This window comes from Silene latifolia, chromosome X, assembly GCF_048544455.1.
Source record: "Silene latifolia isolate original U9 population chromosome X, ASM4854445v1, whole genome shotgun sequence".
In the NCBI taxonomy this organism is placed as follows: Eukaryota; Viridiplantae; Streptophyta; class Magnoliopsida; order Caryophyllales; family Caryophyllaceae; genus Silene; species Silene latifolia.
Genome location: NC_133537.1, coordinates 10,963,818 through 10,972,974, shown reverse-complemented (window position 1 = coordinate 10,972,974; position 9,157 = coordinate 10,963,818).

The window sequence follows — 9,157 nt, the reverse complement described above, 5'->3', positions numbered from 1 at the left end:
TGGGAAGTAATAAAGGAGGAAAATAAATCGAAAAGAATAAGAGAAGTCGAAGGAACTCCCCTTAGTATCGAAATCTCCTTGATCGAGGAGTTTTTTTTTCTTCCAAAAAGCTCTCGATCGAGCTGATTTCCTCAAGAGACCTCTCGATCGAGTAACAAGGTTACTCGATCGAGACTTGGCTATGCATCCTCTTCCTCGATCGACCGGATACGGCTCTCGATCGAGACTTTGTCCTTCCAATTTCCCCTCAATCGAGTAGTAAACTACTCGATCAAACCTTCGATAGCTATCTGCAAAACTCAAAAATGCATTCCAAATACCAAATAATTGTTTTGCGCGAGAAACAAAGTTTACCCAACTAAATGTCTAAAAATGTTTAAAAAGCAAGTATGGTTTTAAGTGTAAAATTTATTCCAAAGTGCACGGGGTTGCAAACCCGGCTTAACAACTAACGAAATAATTCGCTCCTCCTCAAGGCTTTTGACTGAAAGCAGTTATTTCAGCCATTAGGAGCTTCACAATCGTCCTCCATATCACAGCAGTATCGAGACAATGGCCTATCACAGCCTCCATCACGAATTTATCTACCCATTGTCGTGCTTTCTTCCTAGGCGGGATAGAATCTTTCGATTCCCTTCCCGGGTCCCAGCTTGTTAGACCTGCATAAGAAGAAATAAAACGATTTTCCTCCAAATTGCTCCCGAGTTGGGGCGGAGGCGTTAATTCAAAAACAAAGATATGAATCAACGCGGAAGGACTAAAACTAGTCGTACTAAGGTCAATAAAAGGAATGATAGTACCTTCTATTGGAGCGGTATGACGTTCGTTAGCCTTCACATCGTTAATTGGGACAGAATCGGATGAATAACCATTGATGTCCGCAGCTACTGTGGTCGATCGAGAGGTTGCAGCACTCGATCGAGACTCTTCTTCACCTAATCTGCTCGATCGATCAGTGGTAGCAGGTCGATCGAACAACTTCTCCCCACCAGCAGTCGATCGAGAGCTTTGAGGAGCTCGATCGACCAATTTTTCTGCTGGGATTCCCTTGTCAAATATCGCAATGAAGTAATCATCCTCGGAGTCTGAGTCGTACACATCAAAGTCTGGCTCGATTGTTACTTGAGCGACCTGGTGCGTAAGACTCTCAATTGAGGCATTCCTCGTTTGTTCCACTTGAAGAGTGAGTGTCGCTAATAGCGATTTTAATTCATCGAACTCTTCATTGTTGACAGCGGGAGCGGGGTTTGGTTGCTGCGGCGAAAAAGGATAGGAGGGCTCTTGGAAGCCACTTTGATAGTACGGATGTGGCGTATAACTGCGCGGTGGGAGCGAGGCAAAATGACTTTGTTTATATTGTCGATAAGCATAAACATCGTCAAGATCTGCAAGGCAACAAATCGCATCGTGTCCCACGACACCACATCTCTCACAAAATACCTCCTGAAGCATCGCCAATAGGACCTGTAAGACCTATCAAACAACACTAGAGAAGGAACAAGAACTGTCTCAGGAAATAAAATTTCCTGAGACGAAGGGGAAATAAACGAAACAAAAACAAACAAATAGGGCAATTGCCTCCCCGGCAACGGCGCCAAAATTTGATACGGTCGTTTTAGTATCAAAAATAATATTTATAAAACCAAATTACTAAAAGGTAGTAATAAGGGTCGATCCGCAGGGAGGCAAGATATCTGTTTTAACGGTTCGTTTATTCGGTCACAAGTAGGGGTTTTATATAATTGGTTTTCTAAACTACGAGTTCGAGAGAGTAAGAGAAAAGCAAGGGAAGAGGGATAGCTAAGACAGTCGGTTCACCATGATTAATCAGTTTAGCAATCTAGGTCTAAGGTCAAGCAAATAGATTTAAGGGGTAACGAACGTCACCTTTCGGTCCTTAATTCGCCCTAAAACACAAATAGCTTAGCTTTCGCCCTCACTACCGTGCCCTAATGTATCGCTACGAGTCTCACCCTATCCAATCTTTCGATCTAGGACGAGGTTTACTAAGGTTTATAATCTAATTGTGTCGACTCAATTAAACTATAGCAATTAAATGTAGCGACAACAACATAAATCATACGAGCATTATCATAATAAATTGATTACTAATCTAACAAGATCATGGATCCCCTATTGTCTTAGCAAGATAATTAACAATGCATAATTAAAGAATAAAGCATAAAATAAGGGGGAGAAAATACCGAAATGAATTAAGAATAGAATAGAGTTTCAAGATCCGGAATAAGAAAGGGTCGAAACTGGAGAAGAGCTCCAGTCCCGTCTGTGTATGTCTCATGTGTTTGGCGTGCAAGCCTATTTATAACAAAATAATGACTTGCTAAACCTAAATAACAAAACAGGCCAAGCCCATCAAAGATTGTTGCTCGATCGAATAAAAATAGTTCTCGATCGAGCACTTCTCAGCGCGTAATTCCTGCTTTGCGCACTGAACTTCAAACGGCTGCCATTTCTTCGTTACTTGTCCGAATCAAGCGATTTTTGTGGCGTTGGAAAGCTAAGAGGATAAGCTTTCATCTCCAATTCGAATCACCTGAATATCAGTTGTAGAACTCGAGATATGGATCTTTGAATTAAGCACTCGTAATTTGGAGTTCTTGTTTTGCTCGCCTAGCTTCTTTACTTCCGCGCGCATCTCAAATCAATAGTTCCCAAGCTCCAATTCAACTCATCTCCTAAATGCATGCCTAGGGACATGTTTTAGGCTTGATTTACTCCTTTCTGGCTCATACCTGCAAATATGACAAGAGAACCTAAAGTAGACTATTCGGGGCATATTCGTAGCAAATTACTACTAAAACAGCATAGAAATGTGTGCATAAATGGCCTATAAAGACTATGTAAAAAGCACACATCAGCAGTCTGTCTCAGAAGATAAGAAGGATCGCCGCAAGGTACTCAGTGTTCGAAGGAGAATTGTACAGAAGGTCTGTAATAAGACCACTCTTGAAATGTGTCGGCCCAGCCGACGCGGAGCTCATACTGACAGAGATTCACGAAGGCATCTGTGGACATCACATGGGGCGAGAACGCTAGCCCACAAAGCTCTCCGAGCCGGCTACTTCGGCCTACCATGCTGAAAGATTCCGAGTAAAGACCAAGAAGTGCAAGAATTGTCGATGCATGCTCCGTAATACATGCACCTTCCCGAGACCTCGCAACCTGCTTAGTCCCCTTCAATTTGCACAGTGGGCGATGGATTTATTAGGACCATTTCCGACGGCCTCCGGAGGAAGAAAGTACCTGATTGTCGCCGTTGACTACTTCACCAAATGGGTCGAGGCTGTCGCGGTACCTGCCAAGACCACGGCGGCCGTAAGAAAGGTGATTTGGGAGAACATCATAACCTGTTTTGGGTTACCCCAAGTCATTGTATTTGACCACGGCCAAGAGTTTTGGAGCGACATGGTGATGAATTGGTTGGAAGAGCTCGGTATCAAATTTGCATACTCCTCCGTCTGCCATCCTCAGAGCAACGGGCAGGCGGAGGCAGCTAATAAAACAATACTGAACGGGCTAAAAAAGAAGGTTGAAGATCTAAAGGGAAGATGGGCTGATGAACTACCCGGCGTCATGTGGTCCCTTCGAACCACGGAGAAAGAAGCAACAGGGTACAGTCCATTCCACCTTGTCTATGGGTCTGAGGCCGTCCTGCCAATTGAAGCAGCGGTGCCGACATTCAGAACGCAAACTTTTGACCCAGTCGAAAATGAGGAAGGCCCGAGAGCCTCCCTAGACCTGGTCGAAGAAAGTCGAGACACGGCACGGCTCAACTTGGCAGTGTATCAAAACCGAATGAGAAGAGCATACAACCGTAGGGTCCACAAAAGGGACTTAAGAGTAGGAGATCTAGTCCTAAGAAAGTCGGCCGCAACCAACAAAGGAAACATCCATGGTAAAATGACGGCCAACTGGGAAGGACCCTACAAGGTGGTTGAAGAAATGAGGTGGGACATACCGGGCGATTGACATGGAGGGTGTTCCTTTAATGAGCCACTGGAACACAGACAACCTTAGGAAATATTTCGTATAGCGGCGGAGGTGTCCGAGACCGTTGTGGGCACCCCAGCGCGTGATTATTTCTTATGAAGAATGATCCAAGTTTTCCATCAAAATGCTTGTCCCCTCCGTAGTCGTACCAAGGTAGACGCCACGGCCAAAGCCGGGCAGTCACCACAAAGGCAGTTGATACTCGCGAAAGAGACCAACATGTTTAGTAGACGCCACGACAGTCACTACAAATGCGGTTGATACTCGCGAAAGCGACCAACATGCTTAAGAACGTATAAGTATAGTTGAGAATGCAAATCTGACTGCCCCGACCAATCCGGGAGTAGCAGAGGAAGCGATCAATATGTCTATAGATACGAACGATGTCGAGCCGTAACCTCGATTGCCTCGGCCAAAGCCGGGAGTGACGGGGAAAATCGACCGATACGCTAACATGTTCACAACAGCGGTTGGGAAGCGCAAATCTGACCGCCTCGGCTAAGACCGGGAGTGGAGGAGGAAGCGACCGACATGCCAACATGTTTAAAAACGTTTAAGTACAGTTGAGATACTGCATCGGCCAAGCCGAAGGTAAAACGAAAAAGCGCTCAATATGTTTAAAAACGTAAGAAGACAACTTAATGGAGGATGAGATCAAAAGCCTCGGCCAAGCCGAAGGCAAATAAACAAACTTTATTGAAAAATGTTTACAGGTGAGGCAAAACAAAGTCGACAGCCGTCCCCATAGGGATAGCCTAAACACAACCTACCAATGTTTAACAAAAAAAAGGAAGGAACAACAAAAGGTTACAGACATCAAGACATGAAGCGCCAAAAGGATGGCAGGGAGGAAAGGCTCAATAGTTGGCCCCCGAACAGCAGTGAAGCGTCCGGGCCGGTGAATCTGGTGACGACCGCCCGTCTCCCTATGCTTGTTGCTGCTCGCCACCGGCAGCAGTAGCAGCATTACCAACAGTGGGCGGCCCAGAAGATGACTTGGCAGCTTCACCTGCCTTTGCCCTCTCAGCCTCCTCCCTAGCCTCCTTCACCTTTGCCGCATGGGCCGTCTTGGCCTCCGCTTCATGAGCAGCCTTCGCCGCCTTCGCCTCATCCGCGGCCTTCGCCTCCGCAGCAGCCGCCTTCTCATCAAGAAGTCTGTCAAAATCTTGCCACGGGAAGGTACCTTCAGGAAGGAGCTCTCTAATCGCATCCCTGGTAGCATCTTCAGCTTGGTCCCGGTGACGGCACACATGTCGTGATGATGACGGTTTCGATCTCAATGTCCTTCTCCCTCAGAGCAAGGATAGCCTTTGTGTTCTTATGCTCCTTCGCCTCGGCCGGATGCGGGGACTTCCATCTTTCCCTCTCGCTCAACCATGGTATTATAACCGCCCAAGTTTGTCTCTCTCCTCCCGCAGCTTGGCGACATCAGCCAACGCCGACTCAACCTTGGCTCTCTCGGCCAGGACCGCCTTCTCAGCGTCCTCCTTAAGCTTCCGCTCAGCAAGGAAGTCCTTCATGGTGGCCAGGAAGTCCTTCTTCGTCCTCTCGGCCTCCTTCTTAGCAGCGGCAAGCTCAAGCCTAAGCCGTTCGAGCGCAGGAGCTGCTTGAGCCATGAGCTTTTCTTGCTCCATAATATGAGCGCCGGGAGCTTCAGCCCACTTCACCAGCCTTTTGGCCAGCCTTATGTCGTCCGCCCTGAGCTGAACGGAGGAAGCCTTCTGGGATGAGGAGTCGGCGGTGACATTTTTATCGCCCGTCTGCACAGGCTGCTTCTCCAATTGCCGTTCACTGAGAACGACAGCCGGCGACGGCTGATCTATAAAAAACCCAGAGAAAGCATCCATGTCAACATTCATTGACATATCAGAAAGCCCGTCATCGGGAATGCCTAAAGAACCCGCTAAATCCGAGCCATGGGTTAGATCCGTACCGCCCCGGCCTTCTTGGATTGAGGGCCGGCTGACCCCTCCTCTTTCCCTGCCTCGGTAACAGCAGCAGCAGCAGGCGTTGCTTCCTTCCTCTTATTTGAAGGAGGAGGAGCCTCCAGAACGGTGACGTCCTCATCAACATTGACGACCACCTTCTCCTTTTAGACTACGGGGATTGGAGATCGGGTCGGAGTTGACGTCGTAGCCGCCGAAGACATTGCTCTTGGTTTTTGGCGCGGCACGTGTCCGCCAATCTCTGCCTGAGCCGCCCCCACATCCATAGCTTTCAACGCCTGCTTCATTAGTTCGTGCGGAGCTAGTCTGCGATCACACGGTGCGGCCCTAGGGTGCAGCTCAACAACTCTCCCGTCCTGGTCAAGTCCCAACTTGTTTAGGATGGAGACAGACAGATCCCGGCCAAATCGATCTGCAAGAAACAAAGTCAACAGTTAAGCAAAAGAAGTAAACCAAGGCTCAAATACAGAAACATAAAAGCAAAGGTGGGCCTCGTACCGACCCCACTCACCCTGGCCGAGGGCCGGTATGAGGCCGACGTGGCAAAGCGGCTCGTCTTGAAGGACGATCTGCGTCGGAGGCATCCATCCCTTCGGCGTGCCATCCTTCGTCGCCTCGAACATGCTCATTGCCCGCGTTTCGTCCTCTTTAAGATAGACCTCCTTGGCGTCCATCTTAAGTTTATTACGAGAGACATATATTTCATGCTCCCCCTGACTCTCACACCGCAAATTGACGCGGCACTGGAAGGACCGGGGCAATGAATAGTCTTCCGGAACCTCGACGTATACCCACCGCCCCTTCCAGTCTTTGCAAGATGTCAGCTTGGTGACGGTCACATAACCCGGCTCCGTCTGTACACTGTACCACCCCGTGCCGCCCAGGGTAGTCTGCCGAAGATGGTAAAGCCGGTGGAATAGGTTCACCGTTAGGGCCTCCCCCTTAAAGAGACAGAACCAGACGAAGCCAATAATCGTCCTGATGGCCAACGGATGCAGTTGTGCCACGGCGACATTCATGGCTTTAATTATGGCCGCAACATGTTCATTAAGAGGAAATCGGAGCCCATACTCCAGATGTCTGATGTACACACCGATACAGCCTTCGGGAGGGCAACAGACTGCCTGATCACCCTCAGGGACAATAATTCTATACCCTCTGCCGAAGGAGTAATGATCTTCAAAAAGTTCAGGCCCGGAGACACTAGCGAACTTGTTCGTCCAAACACGATCGGGTTTGATCGAGCAGGCTTCGCCGTGCCACAAGTACTACGGCCTCTCGCCATCAGATTGGGTCTTTTCATCATCATCATCTTCAAAACCCTCCAAAAATTTCTCATCAATTTCAGGAGAAGGTGACTTGCGGCCCCCAAACCCTATCGGGGTGACAACCAGTGGCTCCTGTTCATCAGGATGCGACTGTTCGCCCCCCGGAGTTGAGGTACAAGGCATAGCATCAGCAGAAGACATGGTGAAACAATTACTTAACAAATAAAAGATTGGGGAAGAATTTGTTTGTTTACCTTCGCCGAGTAACGCTTCGAAAGTTAGAGAGAAAACGCTTCAAAAAACTAGAGAGAAGAAGTTTTTTTAAGAAAATGAAGTTTGATGGTCAAAATGAGGGGCACACTGCTCTATTTATAGAGCAAAGCCCATTCAATTGACCAATCAGAGCAAAGCCCATAAAGCGTCAACCAATCAGCACCAGGCCACGTGTCAAGCATGCAGCCATGGAATGTCAATCGACATACAGTAACCAATCTTCTTTGACACGCTTCCTGGTATCTACTTGCCAACGGCCACCGATCAACCAAGCTTGGCAAAGATCCGGCCGAGGGCAATCAAAAGCACACGGCACTCTCAACCTTGGTCTCGCCAACCATTTCCTTTTCCACATTTGATGTCCATTACACAACAATGTGGAGGGGGGATATGGTACGGCCTGAACAGAACCAAGCCGAGGAAGAAGTTCGACATACGCAGAATACGCTCAACACTCATCGAAGGTCCATACCACGGCATAGACTACGCTGGGGGCAAATTAATGGGGCATATTTTGCACCTGCTGACCGAGTCAACATATTGACCAAGGTCAAAGCCAAAAGACAACAAGTCAAAGGAAAATGAATGCTTTAACCGACGCAGCCTGTTTGTCGGCTGTCACTGGGTCTCGGCTCGAACTAGCCGGCCGAGAAGCATATCCGCGTACTCACATCCAGTCCCCTCGGCATGGAGTCAACCAGGCCTGCCGGCCTGCCATGGGTCCCTCGGCCGAGGGTAAGACAGTCTTTCCACCAAAACGACCACTTGGCCACTTGGCCACTACGTGACAAAAGGTGAAAGTCTATAAATACTCATCTTCTCTCATTGAGAAAAGGATCCCAAAAACTAACTGGAAATCTGGTATAAACTCCCTTATCTCTCTACAATATACTTTGCCAAGTTAACACACAACTTATCTCTTTAAGTTTACTGACTTGAGCGTCGGAGTGAGTACACTCGGTACCAAGCCGAGCCCTCAGTTTGTTCATCTTTACAGGAGAGAGTGAAAGGAAGAGACAAGCAACGACATAATTCTACAAGCTTACGTGGTCACAAAACTGCTCCGAAATTACACCCGGAACATACTTGATTAATGGTAATTGACATTGACACAACATCTGAAATTAATTACTACAGTAGTAATATTAACGTGTTAAGGTAAATGGAACAAACTAAGTATACATCAATATAGAAATTGAATTGAATTGAATGACTAAGCAAGTAAGCTACAAATACTTTGAATATAATAATGTATGCAACGGAATATCAAGCAACACCATTCCCCTAAATCAATACAAAAAATGTGATACCCTGGACTGCATCTATGCTCATAATCGGAAAATTAATGTCACTGTCAATAACAACAACTAGTTGCTACACGCATAGCAACTAGTTAAAAAACAAGAAGTAACTTGCCCCTAACATTCCAATTCAATCATCAACATCAACAAATATAACAATCAATTATCTAACGAATCTTCATATCATCCGAAGTAGTGGCAGCATTCAAGACTTGAACATGCTTAACACCAACATGCGGATGAATGTCGACAAGATTGTGATGAGCTTTGACAGTGGCTGATTTCAAACTTCCAAGTAATTCTCAATGTCTTTAGCATCTGAGCTGAGATGAAACCACCTTTTGTGTAGTTTAGGAGC